Below are 17261 nucleotides of genomic sequence, written 5' to 3'. Positions count from 1 at the left end.
TCGTCCTCTACTCTCCGTATTTGCCGCGGCACTCCTGATGGTTCCCAGTCAGGACCGGAGATCACTCGAGAGAGGTCTGCTCGGAACCAGTGAAGTTCGGATGATCGGCTGCCAGACGAGGGTCTATTGGGAAGGAGCTCTCCCGATCGTTGCAGGCGTTCACTCTGTCGTCAGGACCTCTCCCACTGGATCCACGTGTCTCTGATGGGCCCCACGCTTGGGACGCCAATTGTTAAATGGTAGAGGCAGTTTCAGTCGATAACCCTTCAAGTATTGCCCGGCGGTAATCGCCTCTCATACCATTCGATAATTTACCAATGAAAGAGGCAGGCGCCGGAGACTGGAAGGCAGGAAACAAAGTTTTATTCCGTCGGAGCAGAACACATCAGATCAGACAGCAAGGTATCGTCACGAGGTGCTCTAACTGCATCTCTGAGGCCTGGCCTCTTATACACAGGTTTATGACTTTATTGCAGGTTTATTGTACATGGCACATTCTTGAGATTACTTTGATGTATAAAAGAACGTCTTCGGAATCCCCACTTCGAACTCGTTCCCCCACATATCTACAGTGGAAGTCCCCACCCCATCTACAGTAGGAGATGGCTATCACGCAGCTGGACATTCCGCCAATTCCTGGGGATGTGTGCAACCGGCCGGGTCTCAGGGGGTAGGGGCTTTGATCCACTGTAATCCCTTTGATGTGGGGTGTTTCCCTTACAGTAGGGGCAATAAACTGCATCCGCAGGGCTAGGTGATGGCCTGGGATCGGTTCGGACAATGGGGCGCAGAGGAAGGGGGTTATCAAAGAGAGGCATGACCATGTATGGGATGTCGGTCAGGCGTGGGATGTGGTTCCATGGCAGGGTCGCGCAGAATGAGGGGGGGTTTACGGCCCGTGTATGAGAGAGCGGGGGTGGCCGGCGCGCAGGGAATGCTCGCAGCGCCAGGGGAACACGCTGGCGATCGAGAATGAGCGGGGAGAGAGTGGGGTGCCTAAAATGGCGGCCGTGCGTTCGCTGTGCGTGGCGCTGGGGAGAGGCAAGATGGCGCAGATAATGTTCAGTTACAAGCTAAATTTCCACAGTGGCACTAGGTCTGCTTTATGTCGATGCACACTGCACAACAGGGTGTGAACTCCTCAGACCTTCTGTGTTTGAAACGGTAGGGATGTATGGTTTTGTAAAGACGTTATACACTGGCACCAAAAAGACATGGAAGTTCCCATCAGTACACTTGCAGGCCTTCTTAAACATTGTCATTGCATTATCGTTAGTAACATTCACTTACATGCTTTTTCTACAATACAGCATGAAAGTAGGATAACCAGGTTCACAGGCAGGAATCTCTGAGATCCTCAAGAATGAACTCAAAATATTGATTGGCACATCTGACACTCCCAGGTTAAAACTCGGAACATAGGTTGAAGTTACTGGCACTCCAGAGCTGGAACTGGAAACATGGATAGGAGTTTCTGGCACTCCCAAGGTTACATTCGAAACATGGGTTGGAGTTTTTGGCACTCCCGCAGTTACACTCGAAACATGGGATGAAGTTTCTGGCGCTCCCAAGATTACACTCGAAACATGGGTCGGAGTAAGACACATCCAAGTTCTACTAGGAACACAGGTTGGAGTATGACACTTCCTAAGTTTACTAAGAACATTGATCTTGTTAAAAGGATCACACGAGTCAAATGCTCTGAAGAGAAAACTCTAGGCACTACTGTTCATCAGAGAAACACAGAACAAAGTGTCTAGTCCTTGTATAACACAGTACAAAAGCCTAGGTTGTAGAAAGGGTCTGGACCATGAACAATCAATGTAAACTAGAGGGAAGTCACTGGAAGGAAACTTGACTTGAAGACAATTCTATAGTCTTGAAGACACTGATACGCCAGCCTGCTTGCTTACTATTACTACAGGAAAGTGTGCACTAACTTAGTATCAAGTACTTAGCATAGTACTTCAGTTTGCCCTAAGTCCGAAGAAGTTCTTGAGGTCTCGACTCAGGAAGTCGCAGAGGAACTAGAGTAGCTGAGTAGGAGGCAGAGATGAAGGATGCATCGAGGAGGCTGGAGCCAAGGGAATCACCAGAGGAACTTGAACTGTAGCCAAGAAGTGTGCTGCCCAGGTTCAGCCAATTTTTCAGGTGAGAGAGTAAGCAGGAAGCTTGTTCCGCAGGGAGTGTAGGCCAAGCAAGCGGTTTGAGTTTGAGTGTGGTTTATATAACATGTTTAGCGGCCAATAGATACAGCAGGATCCTGTGTGGCACGCGGCACATGTGGCAATCTGTAAGGTTCGCTAAGACTCCTGAAGGAAACACATTTAGTACACTGGCTTTAACCTTACAGGAAGAGCAAGTGCAAACTAGTGGATGGAATCACTTAACAGGAAACAAATGTTTCATTTTGTCTAAACGTGCACAGTGAAGTCTCTGCACATAAAAGTATAGGACAGTCCTGTCTTTTTATGGGTAGAGGTTCCGCAGTTGTAAATATACTACTCATAAATTACCTTTGTGGATAGCAAACAACTGTAAACTTACACAAAAGTGTAAATTTGCATTTGTGAATAAGGCCCTTAATGTCATGATTACACAACATAGCAGTTTCAGGAACTTTAGAGTTACAAGAAATAACTAGTTTAAATGGTGCTTGCTGAATGCTTATTGACTTTGGAGAGCTGGATATGATGAAGATCAGGATCAGAGGAAATGTGCTGTGCACAAATGTGAACACAGCAACAAAACAAGCTTTAATCTTGTGGGAAGCAGGATTCAAGAATCAACTGTGATCTTGGATGTTATCATATAAAAGAAGTTTGGAGTCGAAGTCTTGTTGCTACCCGCAGCTGTCCGTGGTTGGCAATAGTTGGAGGCTCATTGAACAGCCACCATCTCATAGTAGGAGCGTCAGGTTGGAACTTTGACTTCCAATTATATTAAAATGCATGGTAAAAGAAAATTCGAGCCCATATTTATTGGGCCATTTTCTATAAGAAAGGTGGTTAATCCTGTGGCTCTAAAACTGATATGTATAGAAACAATGGCAATTGCCTCAGCATTTTATGTTATTTTATGTTTGTTGTGGGACGCATGAGTCCATTCTGGGAAAGTTTTATCCAGTATAAACAGTCATCCTTTCCCCATAAGTGAAGAAACCGTCACAAAGAACAAATAGGTAATCACAAACATGTTTTGTTTATTATTGGCAGGAGATTGTGTGGTGGAACGCCCTTTAATCCATTGCTGTTCCGTGAATATCAGTCAGAAACCAGCTTCTCTTATTTTTGCCCTTTGAATACAACCACAACTACATGAAAATATGAAACAATAAATATGTTCGCAAACTTTTGATATATCTGTTTTTGAGTATAGTGAAAGAAACATCTGTTATTCCACCAAACTACTTTGAGAAAAGGAATAATTGAGTAATGTAGTGCAAAAAGGGTGAGAACAGATTGGCTTGGACAAAAGCACGGCAAAGAAACAGAGAGGGCTGTAGTTGTAAAGGAGTGCCTCATGCAAGTCAAAGCCAGAACAGGAATGGAGGTGGAAATATGTACCCACTAGTATTAGGTGAGAGATAAACACTCCATTCAGCACAGCAATAATCCCCACCCTCTCAAAAAACCTGAATACACATATTCAATGTTTTAAAGACGAATGACTGTATTGTTTAATTATTGTTCTAGGTCCAGTCCCTACACCCTTCTGTTTGGTGCAAGGCTTCGGGGGCCAACAAGCAGGCCAGCACCAGTCACCTTACTGCCTGCTATTGAATGGACGCAACGGGAATCACATTCGTTTGTGGTTTGCTTTCCATGTGTACCAGTGGCTTTTACTTGATATTTCCAGTATGTGAATCTGTCAAGGAAAGGTATTGCTTTTTAGGGATTTGTATTTACAGCCCTAGTTGTTCTTCAACCAGGGAATTCCTGACTTTGGAACACCAAGGTGTTTATCCAACTCAGCTATATGCTTGAATTAAAAAATACAATTATGAAGATTATATTTTATGTGTACACGCTTCCTAAATTATATAAATCCATCTGCAAATCACATATGTTAATCTCACGATGGCAGATATTAGTTTTATAGATACGTTTTTAAAGTTGCGGTGATTGATGTGTGCATTTCATTATGTATTGTTGTTATATCCAAACTGTACTATAACTTTATGTGTTAATCTTCCACTCTCCTAAATCAGAGGTCATCAGTGTGGTGCACTCTGCCCTGAAGGGTGCTCCCTGAATTGATCTCAAACGAAAGGAGAACACAGACAAACATCATACTGAAAATAGTGTTATGATTTTAGTGAATAAAGCCAGAGTAGCCGTGGACCACTCTGTAATGGGCCTCAGTAACGTCTTGTGTCGTTCATGTACTGTAGGTATCAAAGTTTGGTATGGGGGCTCCAAATACCCCTCAAAGCCCCCACCCCCTTTCAAATAAAGCTTCACACTGTGGAGGCTTTCAGACGTGTACATCTTTATAGAGGCCAAGCAACCAACAACACGTGGCAAATGTGAATATGGTTGCATTTTTAAAAGGGATAAGGGAGTATAGCTTCAATATTTAAATTTTCAAACATGTTAGAGCCGCAGATATTATCAAATTATTGTGCGAAAAATGTTCTCGTTCTGGGGATGCGAAGTGCATTGTCTTTTTTGCAGGAATGTGGGACACTGGATTAAAACGTTTGAAGATCATTGTCCTAAAGGAAGCCTTAGCTATCCGTGGCATGCAATCACCGAAGGTTGACGCAAAGGGAGCTTTCTGCAAGCCAGCTCAGGCGCGTGGGTTCTGACCTTGGTGTTGGACTCGGTGCACTGAATTCAGAATCCACCATCAATCGTGCGTCCTTGAAAGAGGCCGGAACCCGACAGGCCCGGCGCGCAGCAAGCTGTGCATGACGCATCTCTGACAAAGAACAGGTAAGGCAAGATTTGAAGTAAGGGTTTGAGCCAGTTCATGGGTCTACGGTAAAGCAGTGCATTTAAAATTCTATCATCTATTCTAACTTGAGGAGCTATTCGTGTGGTCCGAGGAGTTCCTTATCCCATAATCACAGAAGGTGACCGCCAGAACCGAAACAAGTACAACAGCATCTGCGTAATCAATAGTTTGAAGGAAGTCTTCGGTGCTATCCTAGAAAAACGAATCCAAACAATCATGGAACAGCGACATTCTACACAGAAACCAAGAATAACTGATTGACAATCACAGGGCCACCCGCCACTTATGCACCTATTTGCATTATTGAATAAATTGATCCACAAAGTACGTTAATGACAAATATTCACAGACTATGTTTTTTTTAACACTTTATTTTTCATTCTCTCACATAATATACCGTACATATTCAACATACAATGGTCACCTGGTTTACCTTACGTTCCATCCTTGTTTACAAAGAATGTTACACAAAGTGCTGCAGCCAATTAATTTCTATGGTGTATGTGAGCAAATCCGTTCATGCCTGAGGGAGTTGTCTTCTGCTCAGCAATGCACACAGTGCCAACTCTACAGTCGTAGCGTTGGAGAGCGGTTATATAAGTCTGGCCTCTGTGGGGCCGCAGCAGGTGTGCAAGTGTACGACTTGTATTTTCCCCCACCCCGTATCACTGCGCTACCCATACGTCCCCAAATACCATGCTTCGCGCTCCGTGATATTCTGTCAGTAGTATAGTGCAATGTTGTATGCTGGCCGTACAAACCCCTCCTATGTAGGCCTTTAAGGCCTTCCATAGTGTGGCCCAATATTTCACTGTCCCTTTAATAAACTCAAAGTATCGCACTATTGCCATACGCTGTTCGGATCGGATCATTTCATCCCGAAGGGCCATTTCAGGGAATATCCACTACCTCTCTACCCCCCTGCTCTGGGGACATGTAACTTCACGAGGACAGGTGAGTGATCAGACAGGGTGCGCGGCAGATGCTGTGTGGAATCAATCCATTGAGTTAGGTTGGATGTGAGGAGCCAGTAATCTAATTGAGTCCAAGTGTTGTGTTATGCGGAATAATGTGCAAAGGCTGCTTGCATGGGATGCTGATGGCGCCAAGCATCCTTTAAGTTATATGCTTCCCTGAGATCTGCTATTATGCGCCTGCATTCATTCTGTATCAGGCGTGTATGCTGTGCTGTCGTTTTTAGGGTCAAGCAGTATGTTAAGGTCGCCCCCCAAGCAGACCTGGTCTACCTCCATGTGGTCAATTTGGGTCAGAAGGTCCAGATAGAATTCCGAGTTATCAGTGTTTGGGGCGTATACATTGACTTGTGATATGGGATGTCCTAATAGGCAACCCTTCACCAACAGGTAACGCCCATCAATGTTGGGTCGTACTGCCATCATCTAGAATGGTACGCGTCTGTGAATCAATATAGAGACCCCTCTAGAGTACGAGCTGTAGCCTGCAAAGTAACGATGGGATCCCCATCCTGCGGCAAAAGTAGCAGGTGTAGCACGGGACAGGTACGCTTCTTGTAACAAGCATTTGCAATGCAATCGGTCTCGCCTTTGGGACCTTATATGTATGTAGCTATGCAGCACATTAGCCTGGGTGCTGAAACATCTACCGTTCTTTAACATGGAGGGAAAGTACGCACCAAACTGCGTGACACGCCAGGTATCGGAACACAGGGAGAGAAATATTGTCTTTCAGCGGGAAATGGTATAGTCCAAAGTTCTGTTTTTAATATAAAATCAGGGCCTTCGGTGGTCATATCACTGAAAATACAAGATTTGAAAATAATATTATTGTCTACGGGTGCTTGTGGAAGACAATTTCTATGGACTGGAATCTAGAGTATGCTAAAGTGATTCTGGTATTTTACTGACCTCTGCTGGTCGTTTTCTATCAAGACAGTAAATAGAGGCAGTTGAACAGAAAAAGTCCCTAAGCGGAAGCAGACAAGTCCTAGGGCTGATCTCCAGAGCCCACTAAGTACATACACATATACATATATAATAAATATATACTAAAGTATATACAAGATGTCTCCAATGTTCGACCTAAACAGGGAGTTGCAGTTGGAGGTCATAGGAGGAGGAGCTGGTGGGTGTGGTTACTTTCTTCTTATCTGCTTTGGTGCATCCTTCGCTTAACACCATCTACAATCATGGAGCCAGGTTGTGCAGTATTGAAATGCCTGTGATGGGTCTTCCAGGGATAGTGGCACGAATAGTCAATTGGTCAGGTTCAGAAGTTATCTGTGCCTTCTTCGCTGAGTTGCAACGACTAACAGGCATTTTGTGATCACTGTGGGAACTGAGTTTATGCTTAAATGCAGGTGTAAAACTGCTAGTAATTGATGACAAATGAAAACTGTTATAATACTCGTGGTTTAGCAAAAATAAGCATGTACCAGAACTAATATACAGTAACGATCTCTCTAACTGATATTTACCTGCTTTTTATGACTTTCTGAGAATGTTGCTGAGGAACACAGTTGCCTACTTTTCCATGATTTGTGGTGCACCAGAGACCCCCTATCTTCACTGTGCTCAGATAACAATTTGCACAAGCTCTCTGGTGTCTGTTCTAGAAGTGCTCCATATAGAATAGAACTCTAGTTTCAGAATGTGGGAAAGCTACGTCACCTGCTTGGATGTAGTAAATGGAAGGCTACATTGTGATTTGCACAGGGTGACCTGGTTTTAGTATCTCTACCATCCACTTGTCTGAACGTTTCTTAAGTTTTGTTGGAATTTGGAATATATGTCTTCAAATTGGGGGCTGTGGGCAGGAGGGCTGAAAAGTATGACGAATTTCAGTGAAGGGAGTCTGACCTCTAGATGAGGCCGCTTCATATCTTCAACTCAGTGAGTGGCTCATAGACCTTATTCTCCCTTTTAGTTGCTGGAAGCTCTTGTCATGAGGCATCATATTTTTGTTTTAGGTGAATCTGTTTGGGGGATGTAATTCAGGCTTTGAATGTGACAGAGGAGAATCAGCAGATAGAAAGCCTTTAGTTCATAACTGTGTCTTTGGGCTCCTGTCTCAGCAAGCTGTGTCTGCTGACTCCAAGGACTCTAAGAGCAGGAGAGAATTAAAAACCACCAGTTTGGCAGACTGAAATAGCCACCAGTTTACCAATTGTGGTAAGGTATTAACAAATTCTGCAAGCAGTACCAAATATCTTTTTCATACTTCATTGTAACAAGGAAACATCCATTATAATGCAGGCATTGCAACGCATGGCCTTTACAATGAGGTCAATACAATGCAAGTTCCATTACAACACCAGCCATTACTACGCATATCCCTCACTGGCCAGCACCTTCCCTGAGGTAAGTACCCAGCCGTCTTAGAATAGTAATTTGTGTTGTAATGGAACATGCGTTGTAATGGCATGCTTTGTAATGGAAGTTTTGTTGTAAGAAACGCATTGTAAAGGTATGCGTTGTAACGTCATACATCCATTATAACATCAGTTCTAATATACCATAAAAGATAAACCCTGACAAGAACTTGGATTTAGTGAAAACCCAAGCAGAATATCAGGCACCCCTGCGATCATTTCATTAAGTCAGAAACAGATTTTTGCTAATAGGTGAGCTGGGTGTCAGTGGACTAAAAATATCAATATTGCTAAGAAATATATAATCTCCTTGAGGGTAGATCACAACATTTAACTTATTCAATAGAGTCAGTTTACTCTCTTGTAAAAATCCTTCTCTGCCATTAGGTAACCTGGCTTGTCATTGAATTCATACAGATCTGGATCGACCGTGTAGGATTCATGGTTTAAGTTGGATGGCTGCTGGATGTGTTGGGTAGGCAATGAAGACCTCTGCTTGGAATGCTATTGTTCTGATCCAAATGACTGTGCATGCTGTGGTGTTGGTGTTTATACGTAAGGTGACATGGAGTTTATTTCTTCTCCTGGCATTAACCACATAGTTCTCATAAAGCTCTTTCTGAGCCATACTTTGAATGTTCTCAGTAGTGATGCATATCTCAATGAAGGCAGATATCTCTACGTCAGTGTGGTCTTGACGTCAGTGATGCAAACTCTAAGGTGCACACAAATTATTTTGGCCCTCAATGTTCTTTTATAATATATTTTCCTTTATTATTTTCTCATAAAGTGAGCCACTTAGTGAGGAATATGGCTGTATCAGGGTCAATGTTGGACGTTTTTAGTAATTTCACAACAGATGGGCTTTGCATTCTCACGATTTTTCATAGCCAGTTGTCATTTTCTAAAGCAGTCTGAAAGCTGGGTGCATAACTACTTATTGTCTCACTTTGACATGCAAGTATGTGCAGCAGCAGAAACCTCATACCTCCAAGGAATTCAACGAGACTGATATGCTTGTGTCTTGCACATCGTCGCACAGTCATTACATCACCATTGTGACTGCAAAAGGCTTGGTGCACTGACCTTAGTAGATACTAGATTGATCAAGATCATTTTGACTTCCACAATGAGGGAGTCAACGGAAAAGAACTTTCAAAATCCAAGGCAAGCAAGCACAAACTCACTACACCGGCAGGCAAACACTCAATCTACCAGCATCCCTATGCAAAATCATAGAAAAAGACTTATTATAGTTCATGCCCCAAACTCAGGAATCCAATGGCTAACTATTTATGAACCTTCCATGTCCCTTGCCTTTCAATGGGTCACCTAAAACCCACCTCCCCAAGAAGCCCCAACTCCCAGAGCATCCGATCAATGACTCCATAGTTTGGAGTTGTGTCTAGACCCGATTTCAATGACAGAAAACGAAATAAAAAAATATATAAATACATGTACGTATGCAAATATACTATACAAATGTATTGTATGGGGGTGTAATATCACATATATCACCAAACTACAAGCAAGGCACAACTATTTTTAGAGTTACATTGGAAAGTTTTCATCTTAAAAGGCACGCGCCACGCTACGTCATTTACTGCAACTGCACAGGGTTAATAGGCTGGCCAACTTAAGTGTTTTTGTAGCATACATTGTATTTTCTGACAGTTCAATTCAATTCAGTTGTTTTTATATAGTGCATGGCTACCCGACCGTGCCTCCCAGCACTTGTTGCAACAACCTCACCGAGCTACCCTGATGAACCATTGACTAAATATCCACTCTTCAAGAAAGGTGTGTTTTTAAAGATTTTCTGAAGCAGTCTTCCGACTGCTGACTTCTGAGGGAGGCTGGAAAGGCGTTCCAGAGCACGGATGCAAGGTACACAAAGAAGCGGCCTTCGCTTCTCACTCTTATGGTCTTGGGCACCGACAGGAGTCCCTGATTGGTAGATCACCGATATTTCCCTGGAACATAGGGGGTGTGTATGTTCCGGAGGATGAGAGGACCCTTTCCATGGATGGCCCGATGAGCGATGCACAGAGTCTCCATCATGAGCTTGTCGTCTATCCAAATGCCAAGACTTTTTACGGCTTTGGCTGGCTCTGGTAGTTTGCCTAGTTGTTTTGGCCAGGACAATTCCCGTCACCTTGGGCTGTTGTTGCCTACCACCAGTACCTCAGTTTTATTGCTGTTAAGCTTCAGACTGCTTGCAGACATCCAGTCTGTAACCTCCTTATGACATGAATTGAGTTGGGCGGAGATTCGGCTGACAGTAGGTGTCAGGCCCATGATGATCTGATTATCATCTGCATAAAACCCTCATGCGAGACAGTGAGACCGTACAATTTCTGCAAGGGGGAGAACATACAAATTAAAAAAGTGTGGGGCTCGGTGAGGAGCCCTGTGGGACTCCACACCGCAGAGGGTGGATAGATGGAAAAATTAACCTTCACACGCTTGGAAACTCCTATTCTACAGGAAGGCTACAAGCCACTTGATGGCATCCCCCAGTAGTGCCAACTTCCATCTGCCTCTGGATGAGCATGGTTTGTGATACCGTATTGAAAGCTGTGCTTAGGTTCAACATTATCACTGTCGCTGAACCACCTTGGTCTAAGATAACGCAGAATTCCTCAGTGGCTACCAGCAGTGCAGTCCCTGATCTGAAGCCTGTCTGGGTAGGGTGGAGGAGATCACGAGTCTCCGAAAAACTGGACTGATGTTTATTAACATGCTTTTCTAGTAGTTTACTCTCTACCGGAAGCAGGGAAATGGGTCTGTAGATGTCTGAGAGGTGGGGATTAGCTGTAGCTTTTTTTGGAGCGGCTTCACTATCGCATGTTTCCATGGTTGGGGCATATGGCCAGATTCTAATGAGTGGTTGAGAATAATGATAAGGGTGGATAATAAGGAATTGCCACCTCGACCCAGGAGATCCTGATTTGATTGCCTAAAGAGTGTCTTCCACGGTTTCGCGGCTCAAAGCATGACAAGTTGACAGGATGGGACCTGACCTCAACTTTTCTTTAGTTTTAACATGGTATGATGGCTGGTGGTAGATATTTTTTATTTTGTTAATAAAAAAGTTGGCAAGCATGTTGCACCATTCTTTTGAAAGCAGGGGGCATGTGGAGCATGAAGGAAGAGTCATAAGGTTGTGACTACCTTAAAAAATTCCTTGGAGGAATTTGGACAGTCTGTATTTTCTCCTCGAGGTAGGCAAGTCTGACCTGCCTTATGGCTTGTTTGTAGTTTTGTGCAGCTATTCTGGAGCAGTTTTAGCTGTTTTATTTATCTGCCCTTCTGCGTTCTCTTTCCCTCTTTTTAGCCTCTTTTTGTTTTTTAACACAGTCAGCTCTGGAGTGTACCACGGGGCCCTGCTTTTTGCATGATTAGGTTTAGGAAGTTTACAGGGGACTTAGGGCTCAAGACTATTGTTTAGCCAGTGCTCAAATAAGTTATATCTTTCCGTCCTGTCACCCTTCAGAGTGGGAACAGATTCGGTGACAGCAGCCGCCCATTCTGTATTTTGAGCTTTTTTTTTTTTTGCATATTTATATAGTGCAAACTCAACCCGAAGGTATCGGAGCGCTTTACATGAGCACCGTATATACATTACACATTCAGGCACGGGGAGATTAAGTGATTTGCCCAGAATCACAAGATGTGGACGCGACCCCGAGGCTCGAACCCTGGTTTCCAGCACCAAAGTCGGCAGTCTAGTGCCGGACCACATCCTCTCCCCATGTACCATTAATGCCTGGGTTTTTAGGAGGAGGGTGCGTTGTTTGATTGTTGTTTCAGGAACTTTGAGCCAGAAGGGAACTATATGGTTGTCCGACCATGGAATAGGAATTGTTTCCTCTATAGTAAGGTTGTTCAGTTTTGTAAAGACAGGGTCTAAAGATGCACATGACTATGACTAGGACAGTGTCAAGTTTTTTCTCTTGCACTGCTGTGGCTTGTCACATTCACAGTGATGCACGCTAATACAGAAGCTGTCCTTGCTTGGTTGGATTCTTCTAATCTGATATAAGTGTGTGTGTGTGTGTGTGCGTGCGTGCGTGCGAGTGTGTGTGTGTATTAAATAAAAATTCAATTTTCTCTATGCTCCAACTCATGGCACTTTGTTAATGCAGCAGTAGAAAGATTCACAGGGGCATTCCTTAATTGGTATATGTGAAGTGAATGACCAGTAGTATAACAAGGTATTTAGGGCAGTAAAAGGGGCATTGTCAGGGTTCAATAGGCCCTGGTGCCACTGCATCTGCTGCACAAAAGATAGCTGTTCCCCCGTCAATTTCATCCCTCAAGTAACATTGCTATTTTGATTAATAGAGATCAACACATTTTATGAATCGTAGCAGCGGCAGGTGCAGCTAATTTACAACACTTAAATGCCACAACTTGGTTCAAGAGTTATCTACACCATCCTTCTCCTGCCGCCTCTCTCTTCAGTACCATTATCATTATCGCTTCTCCAAATGCTCAACTGAGTTCATGTAGTTTGGTTATCAACCATCTTGTATATTTCATCGCAAAGTGCAATTCGATTCTTTTTTTCCAACGTTTCTCTTTTACTTCACTACAAGCTTTGAGAATTATTCACGTGTAACAGCCTGAGAGAGCCCCATGATTGATTGGAAGGGGGGGGGACAGAAGAGAGAGTGGGGTGGAGGAGCGAGCGAAGAGAGAGACACGAGAGGGAAAGCAAAACCAGCGCGGCGCTAGTGAAAGGGCACCGTGCTGAAACTAGATCGTGATCCTGCTATATTTATAATGCACGCAAAAGACACACCATAGCCATAAGTTCAGAGCAGTGCTGCTGTAATTATATCACAGTACTGGCATCCCCTAGCTGAGCTCCCGACTTATGACTTCGAACCTTAAGATGTAAATGGCTAATGTCACACCGAAAAATGAACACAAAGAAGCTCAAGAAGCACTTCACAGCACTAACGCTGCTCTTCTGTGGAAGGAGTGTGTGTCTTACTTGTTTGCACCCGGAGTCTCGGGACGACCAAACCTCGTGCGCATGCTTTTGATATTAAGCAAGTGCACAAACAAGGGGAGCTGCAAATGGGGGCGTGATTTAGAGGCAGCAAAGCTCACGGCCATGTTTGAATGGAATGTTCATATGCAGAATGCCTCGGATGCTTTAACAATTTAAAAGTGAAGGAGTGCGTCGCGCTTAATAATTAAAAATGAAGGCGGTTGTGACGCTTAGAAATAAAAGTGATTGTGGAATAAGTGAAGTCTGCCATCGCGTTTAGATGTAGAAATGAAGGCGGGCTCAGACTTAGTATTTTTAATTAAAGGCTGCCCTCACACTCAATATTTAAAAGGGAAAGCGGGCGCTGTGAGGAATATTTTAAATTTACAAATCACCAGGTGCCCAGTGCGTGTGCCTTTTAAGCATGCAACAGCAGCTTTCACAGGAGGAACAAGCCCAATCACCCTTAAAACAAAGCCCAAAACTAACTACCATCCTACTAAAAAGAAGCCCAAATGACGATAGACTGCAAGTAGTGCTCAGGAAACATGCAGTAAAGGGGCCAATAGCCGTGGAAGGAGACATGGCCGTCATAAGGCGGGACTATCAGCCTCTGAACTAATCAGAAGTCAGCATTTAGAAAGGAAAAAGCCACAAGCCAATGAAAAAGTGGGCTGGGGAGTGGGCGGGGCTTCCCTCACCTATAGTGTATACTGCATGCCTCGCAAAGCGGGCAGCGCATGCGCTGCACCGCTAGTCATGACCTAAAAAGGCTATATCAACTTGGTATCGCTGTAGATAGTGGATTACCTGTTTGCTTGTTTGTTACGCTTGTTGTTTAGTCCACATATATTCCAGGTCGCTAGTGTGATATTTACAAAGGGGCAGATCTTGTTTTTGACACACTTTGCTGCGCAAAAAGGTTTGGGATGAACATTTCTAAAAACCTCTGTACGGTGTTGGCAACATTCTCAAGGACAAGTCTTTGTAAAACAATCTAAACATTCCCTACCATTCACCCCCCCACCCTCCCAATGCCCATTGCCATGGGGAAAACCCATACCCCAAGATCTTCCACAAATGAAAATGTTAGTAACATATATAACTTTTAAACAATGTGGTGTGAATACACTTGGAAGGAAGCGACACTGTGCCGGCTCCTCATTCTCTGTATGGTGTATAATGAGCAACTCTACATGCACTAGGTATTCAGTATTAATCCCTCTGCGAAAAGATATATCCCCGTTTTAATTTGATGCAGTTCTCCAAGTGCCCACAGGCTAGGCCCAGGCAAAGTGATTAGCTAGTAGAAAACAGGTCTTCACTGGCTCCGGAATTAGAGTCTGGGGGAGAGCATTCAGAAGAGGCCGTTTGGCGTGTCCCCTGAGCTCTGGAAAAGGTATGACAACATTTTTGCACTGATGTAGGTGTGTCAAAAATCAGTGGTCTACCTTCAACGTCTACCTTCAGGCGTGCTGTGTATAACATCTCATATTTCAGGCCAAGGTTCTGGAGGGTGGCTTTAACTCCAAGGTATTTTTGGCAGGCATCCTGGACCATTGATGTGCAAGGGAAAATTGAGGAGGCAAGTACAGTGTGGTGGGACCGGGATAGAGTGGGGTGTACAATGTAGCTGAGGGGATGTGGGTTACTGGCATCGTGGGGCGCAGGTGAGTACTTAAAGCCAAATGCCCTGGTATTGGGGAAAGGGGGGATGTACATGAAAGAGGATGACTTCCGGGTTGACCCCTTCAACAGTGGCAATCCTGAGAGACTTGTTCAGGGCACATATGAAATGCTCGACCTCCCAATTTACTTGTGGCCATTGTGGTGTGATACGATGATGTCTGTTTTGCAGTCGCTCAAGTAGCTCTTTAAATTCTGATCCCTGAAATGGTGGCCCGTTGTCCATTTTAATTTTGGGTTTTTGGACCCTTGTTGGTAAATCACCTTGAAGCAGTAATGCTGTAACTGGATAGCCCCTCGGTGGGCTGCTGTGCCTCAGAACAGAGGGATTATTGGCTGGTGATCTGTACCTATCCTGGAAGGTCTCACACGGAGTTATAGATGAAAATGCCCACATTCCCATTTCATGGCTAGGGCTTTCCTTTTAATTTGGACATACATTGCTTCAGTTGGCGTGAGTGCTTAGTTGAGTAGGGCCCACCTTCCCGCTACTACCTCTTGAGTGAGTACTGCTCCTAGGCCTACTGGGCTTGCATCGACTCAGTTCCCTTTTTCGGATCAAAGTATGCCATTGTTGTTTTGCACAGGAAAGCTGTCTTTACCTTTTAGAAGGCTTCTTCTTCACACTGGCCCAACACTCTACAGGCATCTATCTTTGTTAGGGCTCTCAAGGGTTCAGCGATTGGCGCTAGGCTGGGGATAAATCATCTACAATGCATGGCCATGCCTAGGAAGCTATGCACTTCTGGTCAGTAATGGAACCTGTTTAATGGCTTGCGATTTCCTGGGGTCAAACTGCACTCCTTCTTGAGTGATGTCGTATCCAAAGAACTCTATTGAGGTTTGGAAGAAAGAGCACTTTCCTTTGTGAAGGAGGATGCCATGTTCCCACAGGTGTTTCAGAGTGGCTCGCATGCGCCCATGATGTTTCTCTGTGGTTGCTGAATAGATCCCACCACTAACATTCATGACGCCTTGCAACCCGGATAGCATCTCTCCTATGGCATCCTAGCACATTTCGGCCACTGAGGAACTGCAGAAGTTCAATTGTTTGTAGCTGCGTAAACCTAATTGTGTGTAGAACGTCATTATGTACGGCAAACATCAGTTGCAGAGGGCTATGGGCTTGACTGATTTATCATTGTATAATTTGACCAGGAGCCTAGGCTTCTTAATAGCTTGGGGAATTGGCTTAAGAGTCGATCGACTTGATAGATTTTGATGTTTTCGGATAATTCTCAATAGCCCTAAATCCTCTGCGGTGTGACTTTCTAGTAAGTTGTCAGGTTCACTGTGCACCACATGAAACATTGTCATGACCTCTTGATCATTGGATCATAATGTAATGCATCCTTTCAGGGGCAGCGAGGCCTGGCCTCCATTTGTGAATATTTTGGTGTGAGACGAGGATGATGTGGGCTTCAGTCAAAGGTATTGATATTGCTGCATGCCCATCTCATTAACTGACGAGCTTGTGTCTATGTGAGATTTGACCTCCGATCTAGCAATTTATACTACACATGTGGGATGCACCCTCCTATGTCTCTTCAGGTTGCCTGTAAATGAGATGAGGAATACTTCCCCTTTTTCCTCCAATGGCGAGTCTTCTAGCTGGTGCCTGCTCCACTGATGGTGCCTGGCAGCTTCTTGCAGCCCTGGGCCAGTTAGCGACAGCTGCCTTGCTACTCTTGTTGGGTTTCTTGTCCCGTGGGTACCTCTTCCCTTTTGACCACCTAGACACACACTGTCACAAAGTGGTTGATCTTTCCTCAGTTTAAGCAGGTGCGTTCTTGGGTTGACCAGGCTTCTAAGGAGTGTTTGTCACAGCCACAGTATTTGCAGTGGGTTCCTGATGCGGAGGAGCTGACGCTCTGGACCTGTTTGTCTTCTGTATCAAGTACACTATATCAGCACATTCCAGCTTCACGTTGGGAGCATTTTCTGATGTCTGAATTATTGAAATGTCCATTTTAGTGAGCCTGGCTGTGGATAGGTCAAGAGATGTGGCAATGACGAGGATGTCATCTAGGCTAAAGTTCGCATGTGTAAGGATTTGGCCTCGGAATGGCTTGTTCTGGCACCCTTGGATAATGTGCGCTCTTATCATTTTGGCTTGTCATCCGCCATGCCTGTGCTGGCTAATTCGTGAAGGTGTACTGAAAAGCATCAATGGATTCTCTCTCTAGGCGGAGTTTAAATTGTTCAAATTCTGAATTTACATACGAATCAAAATGCACGTTGAGGGCCCTCACTGCTGCATCATAG

General features: G+C 44.3%; 1 long non-coding RNA gene across 2 annotated transcripts in view; it reads right to left on the bottom strand.

The window, feature by feature from the left end:
• The window catches only part of LOC146857999 (uncharacterized), a 406095-nt gene extending 392725 nt beyond the window's left edge, over positions 1-13370 (bottom strand). For both annotated transcript variants that reach the window (XR_014979635.1, XR_014979636.1), the window contains exon 1: positions 13311-13370. This is a non-coding gene — a long non-coding RNA (uncharacterized LOC146857999). The remainder of the gene's footprint in view (positions 1-13310) is intronic.
• Between the last annotated feature and the right edge of the window lie 3891 nt (positions 13371-17261).

The sequence above is a fragment of the Triturus cristatus genome, chromosome 3_2 (genome assembly GCF_964204655.1).
Source record: "Triturus cristatus chromosome 3_2, aTriCri1.1, whole genome shotgun sequence".
NCBI lineage: Eukaryota > Metazoa > Chordata > Amphibia > Caudata > Salamandridae > Triturus > Triturus cristatus.
Note: the sequence above shows the minus strand (reverse complement) of the source record. Positions and strands in the feature narration are given on the sequence as shown.